Source organism: Silene latifolia, chromosome 4 (assembly GCF_048544455.1).
Source record: "Silene latifolia isolate original U9 population chromosome 4, ASM4854445v1, whole genome shotgun sequence".
NCBI lineage: Eukaryota > Viridiplantae > Streptophyta > Magnoliopsida > Caryophyllales > Caryophyllaceae > Silene > Silene latifolia.
Window position 1 is genome coordinate 26,435,610 of NC_133529.1, and position 14,580 is coordinate 26,450,189.

At 34.7% G+C, this 14,580-nt stretch overlaps 1 pseudogene; it reads right to left on the reverse strand.

Moving 5' to 3' along the window:
• Window positions 1–1,175: 1,175 nt before the first annotated feature.
• Window positions 1,176–5,236, reverse strand: LOC141653313 (protein MEI2-like 4; annotated as a pseudogene).
• Window positions 5,237–14,580: the final 9,344 nt, after the last annotated feature.

Sequence of the window (14,580 nt, forward strand, 5' to 3'; positions counted from 1 at the left end):
GTTATTTTTATGATATCTTTTTTTTTTTAACATGTCTCAAATTATCTTAACATATGACACAGTCTTGCATAAGAGTTAAGTCTTACTCGGTCGAGCACTGGTCGGGTAATGTAGAGTTAGGGGAAGAGTCGAAGAGATTTGCTGCAAGCCTCCAATGTTGGGTTAGGGAAGGTGGGGTAAGGGGTATAATTATTGGTAAGACTCTCCAAAGCTTAAGACTCTGCCACATCAACTTTCTACTAACTTAACTTTTATTATTATTATTTTTATTGTTCAGACTCGCCTCAGATGTACCTCAAACTTTATACATTATCAGTCATACTCATTTCAGACTCTACTTTTCACTTACTTAAGAAAATGTGGGGCTTAAGAAAAATGAACAAAAATAATACGGAGTATAACACATGAGTTTCTTTCATTGGATGTCTTCTTTTGGAAGTGGGGCAAAACTCATGTAATTCAAGACTCAACTTAAAACTTTGTCAAGACTAGGGTAGATTATTGGTAGTATTGAGTAAGTCTTGTCTCAAGACTTATCAAAGTCTTGTCTCAAGGCTACCAATATAATCTTACTCGGGTTCATGTGCGATGTGAGATAAGATGAGGTCTTGGTCAAGGTGTTCCGATATTAGGGAGATCAGTCGAGTCAGACATTTTGGGAATGATTTTGATTCTCGAGGGATAACAGTCAGGTGAGAGGTTTTGATCGGAGGGGGTTGGTCGGGATAGTGCAGGAAGGTAGAAGGGAAGGGGGATGCCAAATGTTAGAGAAGGTGGTAAGCTTCATACGGAGGGAAATGCACATTAACTTAATATGACATCGTTAGAACAAGTACTCCACTATAATATTATAACGACCCCATTACCCCCCCACACTCCCCGGTCGTAACACAACCCAAATATAATGGGATGTTTACTTTTGGGCCCATTAATCCTCACTTAAGCCCAACAGGAGAAGACCTTGATACTAGATGGCGGGTAGAATCACTTATAAAGATATCACAACCTCCCTATTTTTTCTCCAGGTAAGACAATTTTTCTCACATTTTATAGGGTATTACATTAAATTAAAATAAGACCGGGTGTTACAAATATGATTTCTGACTCGTCTAATTTAGATACCTTGATAATTGTACCATGCACTCCAAAAGGAAGGAAAAAAACAAGCACAAAATTAAGTCACAAAATAATGGAGTACTATATAGTATATTAATATAGTAGCATTAAATGAGGCAGTACATGATTAAAATTCCTTGAAGAAAATTGTCTATGCTTGAAGGCTAAAATGGCTCAATCTCTACTTATAATCAATGCCCAAGATGAAAAATTTACGGCATTCTCAAAAATGGCCTAGTTGTATAAGATTAGGTCAAAATTTATGATTCTCAAAACTTTCAGAAAAAGCGCTTCTTGAAGAAGACTTCAATAAGGCCACGTCGATTCCTAGTTGAAAAGAAATGGCCCATTGCTTGCAGATATCATGTAGTTTAGCATGCAGAGTCACATGTAATTTTTTTTTATTGTTTCTCCTCCATCCCGGTCACTTGTTGCCTGCCTGCCTTGCTCCGAAAACTAGAGCCTGTAGGAAATGGTTCCTATAGCAAGTGAATGGTATATCAGTTGGTTTGTCAGAGCAAACTGGAAATTATTAAAAAGCAATATTATAAGTTTCAAATTTATGTTAAGCGTGAAAGAAATCAAGGATAAAGAAAACGGAAACATCTACACACCACACGCCATAAGTGTTGGGTAGTAGGCATCGCCATTGAATTAGAAGTTCTTTGTCGTGAAAATGAGTAAATGAAAATTTACATGTCTATCTCTATTTAAAAATGTCATAATGAAAGTTGAAATGTTGCACTGTCGAATCAAGAAATCTGGTCACGGGTAGCTATGAGAATGCTAATGTATGGCTCAATGCTGTTACAACAAAGACATATGTAAAAAAAAAAACAACAAAGATATGGGTAGACATAAAATGTGAGCAAATAAGTACTTAGGTAGTCCGTACTCAAATGATTTACATATAAGTGTTACTTATCAAAAACATGATTTGTAATAAAGTTTCATGATTGTATTTATCACTCCAAAAAATTATTTTTTTACATTGCAATAGCTACGAAAAGATGAAAATGATCATATCAGTAAGCCTTACCTGGTCGCCAGCATTTGGACCATTAGTATGAAATATAATGGGACGGCAGCGTTTATCTTCATTCATCAGGCTCGAATTCTGAAAATGAGCGATAAGGGCTGCCTTCCCTTGGATGCGAGCATATGCAAGTGACGCAACCTTTTCACTATTAAACTTCTCCCATTTCCTACCCTCAAATGTCTGTAAAAGATGATATCCCAATTAATAAGTCCCTAAATAAGAGGAGATATCTACCGTTTTATAGTTAATGTACTAGTCTCCTTAACAAACCTGGTAAAATGAAACAATCTGTATAGGATCGATTATATTGATGAATGCATAGCCCATGTTACATTTATTCTGTCGAAAAACATAGCAAGTCAGGATTCTCAAGAAATGATGGCAACCACTTTTTAATAAGATAACATTCTAGTTCTAAAATAAAGATTACTAAAAAATTATTTACCTTAAAATCAATGGGCAGATAAATAAAATCATATTTTCCACGATGAAATTCATCAATTGTAGCTAAAAGCATTTTTGAAGTGTACCTGAGATTCAAAATTAAAACAAAGTAAATAAAGTAACAACAAAAGGCCTTAATCCGAATTGATTAGGGGCCGGCTAAAATAAATCCCTTTTAAAACTGTCAAAAGCAGGGAAATAGCCGGATAAAAAAAAGGAAAACAAGATAAATAGTTAATACAAATAAAGTGAAATAGCAATAAAATGAAGATTTTATTTTTGCATGTTCCCACAAGAAAATACCATGTAAGATTTCCTTATCAGATAAATTAATTGGATAAATTCACATACTTGTTAGGGATGTTTTTGATCATCAATGTTGTTCGAGAGTCATCACCCCCCATAATACGATCAATGTTAAGCTCATAATGCTTCCTGTCAGCATGACTCAAATTAGCATCATTCCTTCGGTTTCTAATACGTTCGCTCGGAGAACCGAAAGAGTTTGGTAGTGAATTCATTGAGCTCCTTTCATGAAACATGTGACTCATTTGTTGGGGTGAGTGTAATCCACCATTTTTAGACACCTCAAAGTTACCACGAGAAGATATTTCTCGAGGATGTGATGGAGAGAATCCGGGAATACCCATACTCCTGATTGAACCCATTTGGTAATCAGAAGTTTCACGAGATTCATCCATATACATTTGTTGCCTGTCCCAGGATGAAGCTTTAATCATTGAAGCCGATCCTGTCTGAAGTTGGTGCATGGGTGAAGCCATGTTCATCATATGATGCGGAGCTCTCTGCGATCCATGGAGTCTTCCAATATGATGTGAATGATTATTACTCAAAAATGATGGGGAATTTGGTGTTAATAGAGATCTTCGATGATGGTTCTGGTAAGAGTTGGACTTGCTAGCCATAAACTGAGCTAGGTGGATTTCACTTGGAGAATATCCAAACCCTGAAAGACAATGTACACGCAAACGCAGTGTGATTACTAAAATCAGGAAAAGAACTCTCCCTCCATTTTCGTGAATTGGCCATTTTTGATTTCTCTTGGCGAGAAGAAATAGTCAAATGGAGCTAATGTTGAAAAGGAATAAGAATATTTTTAAAGAAAGAAGATTACAAAAGTAAATGAAAATGCAAACCGGTCACATATTTGAAATATTTATTTACTCCACAATATTTATTCAACAAATCCAGCCAGAAATGTATTCAAATAAGATCTAGATTTTAACTTACCTCCTTCATTTACTTCCAACATATGCCCATTCAAACCCATATGATGAATGTCCATATTAAAGCTTTGTGATACCTTGCGACGAATGTCATCAAACCCATCAACCATGCTGGTCATACCATCCACATAAAATTGTGGAATGCCATTAACCAAATTTTGTAGTTGAGCAAGAGGATGAAAATTAGGGATGCCCCGGCTATCAAGCTGCATTTTGTGAAGACCTTGAGTGGTTTCAAGCTGACAGAATTCACTACCAATAGATGACATTCTAGCATACGACGGGTAATCCTTAAATAGCGGAGGACTTTCATGGGTTGACGAATCCCCAACCATGGAACCATTTGGCAGCCTCTGGGTTGCATTCCTCCTAAATGCATGACGAGCACCCAAAGGATACCTCTCATTTATTTGACCACCCTGTAAACCGTCATCTCCTAAATCCATATCTCCACTACCAAAAAACAGATCAAGGTCGTCTAAATCATTGCCGCCATTAGCTTGGCCTATTGGCCTCATATCGTCAGCAATTCCAGAAAACAACTCTTCTTCATCAGGAAGAATATTGTTGATTGTATGTCCATCACTTTCTTTTGGTGATTTGAAAGGTTCCACATCATCATGTGGAACAACACTCGATGATTGGCGAGACAGAATTTTGTTTGATAACCTCACTACAAAGTCCAATGATAATATTTTTGTTAGCATAACAAGTCATCTGGGCAAAAATGTCATACTTTTAAATTAGACATTATCATATAAATTATGTGCAATATCAAAGAGTCTTAACTCTCTTACATGAGACATTGAGACAAACTTACATGTAAAATCAACCCAATTTTTATGTATTCCATTTAATTGTAATGTTAAAGGGTTAGTCTCACATTTGAGATAATCTCATATAAGTTTTTGATTATATAATAAGTATAAATGAATTATGTGTCACACTTTCAATATATGTTTGAAAAAGCCATAATTACCAAACAGTTTTAATATTTGTGACAGCCTTTTACGAGACTAGCTGAAATTCATAAATGAGTACAAAATATAAGGTCAGAGAGCTTACATTTATGATGAACCAAATCCGATAGGGAACTAGAGAAGAGGCTACTCTCATCTTGAGTTCCAATGACACCAACAAGGTGTTTATTATCTGCTTTGTAGCTCGCTGAATCAAGATACACGCTGACCGCATTGTTTTATTCGATGTGAATCAATACTTCCGTCCTCTCCAACTTTATTATCAACCTTTTGGGCTCTTCCTACAAAAAGTTGTGAAATTGGCAAGCAATCAGGTAGTTTACCAACTGCTGAAATTTTGTCCAACGACAACGAAGTTACCATCTTTTCTTCCTTGTTTATATACCAAACTTAAGTAACCTCCTATATATATGACTTGAAACTAAACAATAACAGACAAAATGTACTCTCAAAAAGTGTGGCTTTTGCAATAATTACGGAATAAAATCCTGGAATTCTTAATAAATTTCCTGACACACCTCAGCTAATCATTTAATTACCAAATTAATAAGACAGATTTCACATATATTAAACATATAATTGCAATTAATAATACAACTAGGTGCCATCCAAAACACATCATAACAAATTCTACACCAAATAAAATCCCAACCAAGATCACAAGCTAAAATGCCATTACATATCCAACAAAATAACATATCAAGAATCAAAATTTTTAGTTTGCTCAAGATCTAAAAGCAATTTGATTTAACAAAAACAAATTTATAAGCCAAAAAATATCACAATAATTAAGGAACATTTTTTTTCTTATAATATAATTCAGACATTGGACCAACATACAAAATTACTCCTTCCCTTTCAATCATTTATTTATCTTTAATTAAAATATCCATCAAAGAATTTAAAAAATAAATGATTGAGACAAAAAGAGTATGTATCAACAATTTAAACTATAATGAATCTGAAATGATAGTCTTAATTATGCATCACACCATAATAAAAATAAAAATAAAAATAAAGAAAGACGACTAAAATTGAATAGCGACATAATTCATGACATTTAAAAATGAATCTCTGTAATTATTTTATTTTTTTGGGTAAAAAATATTATTCAAGAGTAGTTTATTACGACTGCTACTTTAATCTTTTAAAAAATTAAAAGAAAAAGGGTAATTATTTTCATTATTTAATTATGAAACAAGCATCAATCAGCCAATGATAATAAAATCTAGGATAATAATCAGGTGATCAGTCCGTAAAATATTCATCTTTCGGACCAACAAAAAAAAATAAAAATTTGGGATTTTTTTTTTAAAAACACAACAAATTTAATAGTTGATAATCCTACAAACAGACAGATCCGAGTTTTCTACTATTTTTTTTAAACCTGCAAAATTAAAATTAATAAAAATGTAAAATTTACCTCAATTTACCTTAATAGCCTTGAAAAATTACCATTACAATGAAATTCAACTTCAACTGCAAAAAAATAAAAAAATGAAGAAATTATGAGAAATTAAAAATGAGATATCTTCAACTTCTGCATTGTAAGATTGAAACCTTATTTACATTTGTTGAGTGAAAGATTGAAATATAAAAAGGGTTTGTGTTGGAATTACTAAAAGAGTTAAATTCTAGTGTGCAAAAAGTTGCTAATCCATGAAAAAATTAATGAAAAAAGAACAAATTTAGTGAAGAGAAGAATAAAGAGGTGCAAGAAAAATGTGTACTTTGGAGAAGTTAGAAACCGTATAGAGAGAGAAAGAAAAGCAAAAGAAAGAAGGAATGAGACAAAACAGAAAGACAATTCAAGGTAGTATGAGTAATAGAGATTTGGAGAATTGGGTGTGTTCATCTTTTGTTTATTGGTGAAAAGGGATTAGATATATGTCATTTGACACATGAAAGATTCATGAACTTTTTTTTTAATCAATTGCTTATGAACGTTATCTTATATGAAAATTATTGTAAAATGAGTTCTTTGTAACCGTTTTTAGATTTAAATAAAAATGATTATGGTTTTCGTGGTTGTAAAACTGTTTTATACAATAACAAAGTGAATCAAATTTACAAGAGATTAACTCTTATTTAGAGAGGCAATGAAAGATTTATGGACTTTTGTGTGATCAAAGTAAATAGTTCGCGCCTTAATTCAAATGCCTTATATATTAGAATCTCACCGTGAGTAGGAGAGGAGTAAGATGTATTTCTGTGTAGGGATAAAATTTGTCTTATGAATCACGTAAAGTCTAACGAGAAACGCGGAAAAAAGTAAATAACTGAATTAGATGATTTGTTATATCTCATGTGAAACAAGTTTACACTAATTTTCTTATTAAATCATTCACTGAAGCACATTTCTTAATATATATGTCGAATTTTCATAGTAAAAAAATTACTTGGCATGATTCTAAATTGTAAAATAATTTGATAAATCTAATAGTTTATCTTATACACCATTTGGAATTTATGTTGGATCGCAATTTTTAAATTTACTTTGATAAGTTTTACTTAATTTGTATGTGCTCTCGTAACTATATTTAACAAGTCTCGCGAGAGACGGTCTCACAATAACTTTATTGTGAGACTATTTTACAAATTTGAGTAAAAATGGTACCACGACAAATAGGTACGAAATTAAAGAGCAATTTTACGCAACAAGCAACAATAACCAGGTCGATCACGAAAAACACATAAAATGGGTGTCAAAATACGATCATTCAATAATATAGTGAGAGATCGTCTCTCCCATGTGACACAATAATAGAATGCGTAGAGTATGTTATAACATTTAATTCATCATATCAAGGATAGGATTATAGACTTATACTAGTGGTTTGGGAAGAAATCTGACATTTGGAGACCACACTCAAATATGTTTTAATTTCTTTCTTTATAGGGTGATCCAAATATTTATAACCAAATTAAGTTGGGTTGTGATATCTATGAGTCTATCTATGATCTTTATGTGCTAAATTTTTATAGTTTATTTTTTCTTTAAATTTTCTAAAAAATTAATACAACATCAAATAAGAAAGTGAGTTAAATTGAAAAGAAATATACTTTGATTCTAAGCTTTATGCGGATAAATTGAGTTTATAAAATATTATTTAACACAAGTATTTAGGATATTCTGGTTTTTGGGTACTCTATCGAGTAGGGGGTACTCTATCGAGTAGGTTATTTTGCAGTTGGGTGGAGTTGTTTTGTTCTCAAGATTTGGAGACACTATATATATGGGGCGACCTTTAAGGTATTTTATGATCACAAGAGTTTAAAGTACATCTTTACTCAAAAGGAGCTGAATATGCGACAGAGGAGGTGGATGGAGCTCATTGGAGACTATGACATGGATATTATATACCATGAAGGGAAAGTTAATGTTGTGGCCGATGCGTTGAGTAGGAAGAGCGTGCATTCTCTATGCACAACTATGTCACTGATGAGGTTAAAAGATGAAGTGACCAAGACGGGGATACATGTGATCCAGAAGGGGGATGCCAGGGGATATTTGACAGTGGAACCTGATCTTTATGATGATATTCGCAGGAAACATGCTCTTGATCCTAAGATTTAGGAGTGGAGGGTTGGAGTAGAGAATGGGACAGTGTCTCGGTTCTCTATTCATTCTGATGGGAGTGTTCGGTTTGATAGGAGATAGTGTGTTCCTAAAGACGAGGAGCTGAAAAAGATAATCATGACAGAGGCTCATTGTACTCCGTATTCAGCGCATCCATATGGTGCCAAGCTTTATAAGGATCTTAAGAAGACGTTTTGGTGGCCTGGGATGAAGAGGGAGACAACTGAGTTTGTGGCTCGATGTTTGACTTGCCAGAGAGTCAAAGGGGAACAACGAAGACCGCAAGGTAAGATTCAGTCTCTTGAAGTACCTGAGTGAAAATGGGAATCTATCTCCATGGATTTCATTGTGGGATTACCGAGGACTCAGCAAGGTAATAACATGATTTGGGTGATCGTTGATCGTTTGACCAAGTCAGCTCATTTTATTCCCATGAAAGATACGTGGAGTAAGGTGCAGTTGGCAAATAGCTACAATAAAAATGTAGTGAGGTTACATGGGGTGCCAAAGGACATTGTGTCAGATCGAGATGCGAGGTTCATTTCTCGGTTTTGGCAAGAGTTGCAGGAATTGATGGGGACTACTTTAAAGATGAGTACTGTATTTCATCATGCGAAAGATGGGTAGATAGAGAGAACAGTCAAGACCTTGGAAGAATACTAAGGGCTTGTGTGATGGAGTTTGGTGGTAGCTGGGAAGATAGATTGGACCCGATAAAGTTTTCTTACAACAATAGTTACTATACGAGTATTGGGATGGCTCCGTTTGAGGCATTATATGGGAGGAGATGCAGGAGTTCGATTTGCTGGGATGATAGCATAGAGGCAGTGGTTTTAGGACCACAGATGGTACATGATATGGTTGAACAAGTAAAGTTGATTAGGCAAAAGATGAAAGCGGCTCAAAATCGACAAAAGAGAGATGCGAATTTGCACCGTCGGGACATTGAGTTCCAAGTTGGGGATAAGGTTCTTTTGAAAGTGTCACCTATGCGTGGGGTGATGCGGTTTGGTAAGAAAGGGAAGCTAAGCTAAAAGTTCATTGGCCCTTATAATATTTTGGATTGTGTGGGAGAGGTTGCTTATCGGTTAGCTTTGCCACCAGCTTTGGATCGTGTACACAATGTGTTACATGTGCCTCAACTACGGAGGTATGTGAGTGACCCTTCTCATGTGTTAGAGGTTGAGAACATTGAGTTGGATGAATCCATGTCTTATCTTAAAGTGCCAAAAGAGATTCCAGATCGCAAGGTTCGCAAGACTAGAACTGAGGAGACAGTGTTGCTAAAGGTTTTATGGTACAATCACAACGTCGAGGAAGCAACTTGGGAGGCAGAGGAAGCTATGAAGGAACGCTATCCATTTCTTTTTGATCAGGTATGTGTGGTTACGGGGACGTAACCATGTTTCTTTAAGAGGGTTAAGAGATGATCGCATAAGGTTTTGATATGGTTTTTGGTCAGTTTTGGTAAAGTTTAGTGTTTGTTTTGAGTTATAGTAAGTTGTGCTCAAGTTTTGTTTTGAGTTTTAATTGTGTCGTTGCATTATAGTTGAGTTTAGTGAGTTTGTTTTTCAGTATGGGTTTGAACTTCGGGGACGAAGTTCATTTTTAAGGAGGGAAGACTATAATACCTTAGGTATTGAGCTGTTGGGTACTCTATCGAGTACGGTTTACTCTGTCGAGTAAGTCTATGTCGCATTTTGGACACTATTCTGCTTCGTAGTTACTCGATCAAGTAAGGGCAACTCGATCGAGTATCGGGTACTCGATCGAGTACGTTAGTTACTCGATCGAGTAAGTCGAGTCTTACGGTTTTCAGCCGAGTTTGATAGTAATGCGTGAAGAACTATATAAAGTGATTTCAACAGTTTACTTTTACTTTTTACTTTATTCTCGAAACGTTTTACAAAAAGAAAAACAACGACGTTCATTCTCTTCACTCTTTGTTATCAAATCAAGGGCTAGGATTGTCAAATTTCTGAGTTCATCGTACCTTTGTGATTGTCATATTGTGGGTAAGATTCCTATATTGTTTTTATGTCAGATAGTTTATGTTGTTTAAACCCTAATTGGCTGATTTGGGTTTTTTTGGAGTATTATGTGATAGATTTGTGATTATGTGATTTTGATTATAGAAGGTGATTTCATAGAGGAAGGTTTTTGATTTGGTGCATTGATTGTTGGTGATTTCGTCTCGGGTAGGGTTTCCCTACTCAGTTGATTAGGTAAATAATATAAGATGGCATGATTGTTTGATTAGCATGATTATTATTATTGTTAATTGGAATTGGCATTGTTTACATTGGTATTGTGGATTGGTTATTTGTTTGTCTGTAGTTCGTGAAGTGCGCCCTCAGCTGAGTGGAGTCACTTGCAGGAGTGGCTTTATGCCCTTGATTCTCTCCTTGTGGTTCCCGTCACAAGGGGGATGTGCACATTAATGAACATGGGTTATTCGCTCTATGGTATTGAGCGGGGTTTAGGTGGTACGGCTGCGGTCCCCACTGCCGGCGAGGAATATCTGTTGCGATGGATATTCTGGCAGGGCTACACACTTTAGTGTATAGTCAGATGATTGGTGAGGATATATAGTTGGAGGAATGTGATTGTGTAATTGAATGTTGTTGATTTCTTATTTTTTTTATGCAGTAACTGACCCCGTATAAATGTTTTAAAAACTGTGGCGATCCATGCGAGGATGGTGAGCAGTTGATTAGCAGGTATTTCTTTGGAGTACGCGCGGGATCTTGCTGGGGATGGAGTCATCATATATCAGAGTCTTTAGTCTTCCGCTGTATTTTGTTAAGACAATTTTACTTAGTTGGTTTGCAGTTTTGAGAACAGTTGTATTTCACTTTCAGTTTTGGTTTTGGTTTTGTTGTACGCACATTAAAATTATTTACTTAAAGTACGTTTCTTAATGGTCTACTTTGATTACTATGCCTCGGGTAGCCGATATGGTAGCATCTCCATGTGTTAAGGTGGTCTTGGTAAGGCACCTTTGTGTATGGGGGTTTTACAAAGTGGTATCAGAGCGACAATTTTGTAACCTGTAACCAATGAACTTAATGAATATAGGGAGTCTAATTAAAATAACCAGGGTAGGAGTTGTTAGGAGCTAATGCAAAGGCTTAGGAGACATCCTAAAGTCGCGAACTCGCCCTACAAATTTGAACCTGTCACTATGGGGTGTCATGGGATCGCTACTTGTTTACTTTGTTTCATATGCATATGTTGGATGAGATGTGTGGTTGAATGGATAATTTGGTGGGAAAAGGTGAAGTAAATGTTGCATAAGAATATGATTTTATGATTAAGGCTCTGTTCTTTTGGACTGAAATTGTCTAAATCGAATCGAATCGAATCAACTTAATGGTTTGAATCAATCGAATCAATTTAATAGAGTGAATCGAATCGATCGATTCAATCGAATCGAAATAAAAATAAAAAGATAAAAATAAAAAGATAATAATAATAATAATAATATTAATAATAATAATAATAATAATAATAATAATAATAATAATAATAATAATAATAATAATAATAATAATAATATAATAACAATAATACCAATAATAATCATAAATATTATAATAATATTATTCATGATTATTATTATTATTATTATTATTATTATTAATATATTAATATAATCTAATAATAATCTAGTAAGTAATATAAAAAATAAAATAGTAATATAATAATAAATGTAGTAGTAGTAACAATAATAATATATTAGTAATATAAATGATAATATTATTAATAATATTATAATATATTAATAATAATAACTAAAAAAACAAATATGATAAGTATAATATAAATATTACAAATAATAATAATTAATAATAATAATAATAGATGTAATATAATAATTTATTAATATAATAATAATAAATATGTTATTAATAATATTAATATAAATGAATATATTAATAAAATAATAAATATAATATAACAATATAATAATAATAATAATAATAAATATTAATACACTAATATTTCTATGAATCATAATAATATAATAAATATAAATATAAATATAAATAAAATAATAATAATAATAACAACTATAATAGTAATATAATAAATATTAAAAATAAATTGTAATATAATAATAACAATAGTAAATAAATTAATATAATAATAATGATAACAATAAGAATATAAAATAAGAATAATAATATTAATGTTGGAATAAACTAATCAATCGAATGAATCGAATCGATCTGAACTTAATCGAACTTAATGGAGTGAACGAATGGAGTGAATCAATCGAATCGAATCGAACTTAATAAAGTGAATCGAATCGAATGAACTTATTAGAACTGAAATTAAGTCCAAAAGAACATGGCCTAAGACTCTAAGAGCATGTTTATGTGATGTACTGGATTTATAATGTGGTTATATTAGTAACATGTGAATATGGGTTGTGATGTTGTACATTTATGTTTTTGTGTTACGTAAAGTATAAAAGCATGCAGGTAGTATGATTAGTGAGCATGACTTGATCGAGTAGGGGTAACTCGATCGAGTAGGGTGGACTCGATCAAGTAGGCTTGGCTCTATCGAGTGGGTATGTGTACGTGTTGGTCAGTAGCTTCTGGAGTCGTGTTACTCGATCGAGTAAGGGGAGTACTCGATCAAGTGTCGTGCATTCGACCGAGTACGTAAGTGACTCGATCGAGTATGTTTATGTCGGTTCTAGACAGCTTCTGGAGTTGGGGTACTCGATCGAGTGTGTAGGTTACTCGATCGAGTGACTCCTATTCGATCGAGTATGTGTGGTTACTCGATCGAGTAAGTCCGTGTGCGGGTCATATTTGCTTTGAGCTATAGGCTATGTGCTTATGGTTATCTGCCTTTTATAGCTCAAAGATATGACGCCAAAGAGATCAGCCATGTATGATAAGGCTCAAGAGGTGAGCATTGAGGATATTGCCAAAATGCTTGAGCACCAAGACGCGCTAACCGAGACCTTCAAGAAGATGGGGAAAGATAAGGAGGCTGGGGTAGACTTTGCCAAGATGAGCACTACGATATCTCACTTCAATCCCACTAATTATGTGGGTACAGGTGCGCCGATTCTACTCGACAACTGGCATCATGAGATGGAGAATATCCTAGGGGTGGTGCATTGTCCAGAGGAGTTTAAGGTGGAACAAGCTGCGTTCTACCTAAGGGATTCAACCAGAGAGTGCTGGGATAAGGTGAATGTAACACCCCAACTATCCGGCCAAGATAATTGGAGCGTTACCATCTCGGTTTCCCGAGGTAGTGTTTCAAAACTCCAATCAAAGAACGTTTTATTAATGTAATGTTTGGTGAATTACATAAAACGTTAACAAATGAATAAAAGTACAACTCATGACATCTATACTTTTCTAGCCAACTAGACTCGTCTTGTGACTCATCAATCTCGTCCCGTCTCCCGCGTGCTATCCAAATAACCTGTACTTAACCTGCTCCCCATATGACCAAAAGATATCATATGGATCGACATAGGCCACCCCAAAAGAGAGAGGTGACAATTACACAGACACAGAAACGTCAGTTTCATTGAATAAATAAAGTGTGACACGACTCGAGTGTGTGAACATGCCACATGACTATAACATGAATGAACCACTATCAAGAAATCTCCACCACGGTACCGGGACACGTTCAGACATACCGACAACCACACTGGTACCGGGAGACGCCCAGACATACCGATAAACACAAATAGGTACCGGGACACTCCCAGACATACCGGGTCCGGAAGCCAACCGGATCCCCTGCCAGACATCGTGTCTCAACCACACGAGTCCCTCCGTGACTCAAGCCATTAATGTGCACATCCCTCTTGGAGTAGGAAGCTCCAAAAGGCGACTTAAGCATAAGAAGGTCTCCCAACCGTCTTACGTTTCCAAAACAAGTAACCAATTAAACCACCATGTCCTCCGACGTACAAGACTCCACAATAAATATGATATACCATATAACATGCCAATTACCGACTCACTCAATACAATTGATAATGAATGACTCATTTTGTAAACAAATACGACAATGAAAACTGAATAGGATAAATCTAGCTCACAGAAAATCCGTATAAGCAATCCGTTACATAAGCTAGGCCCGTCTCGTAAAACCGTCTCACAAAACCCATTTCCTAAAATACGATAATAA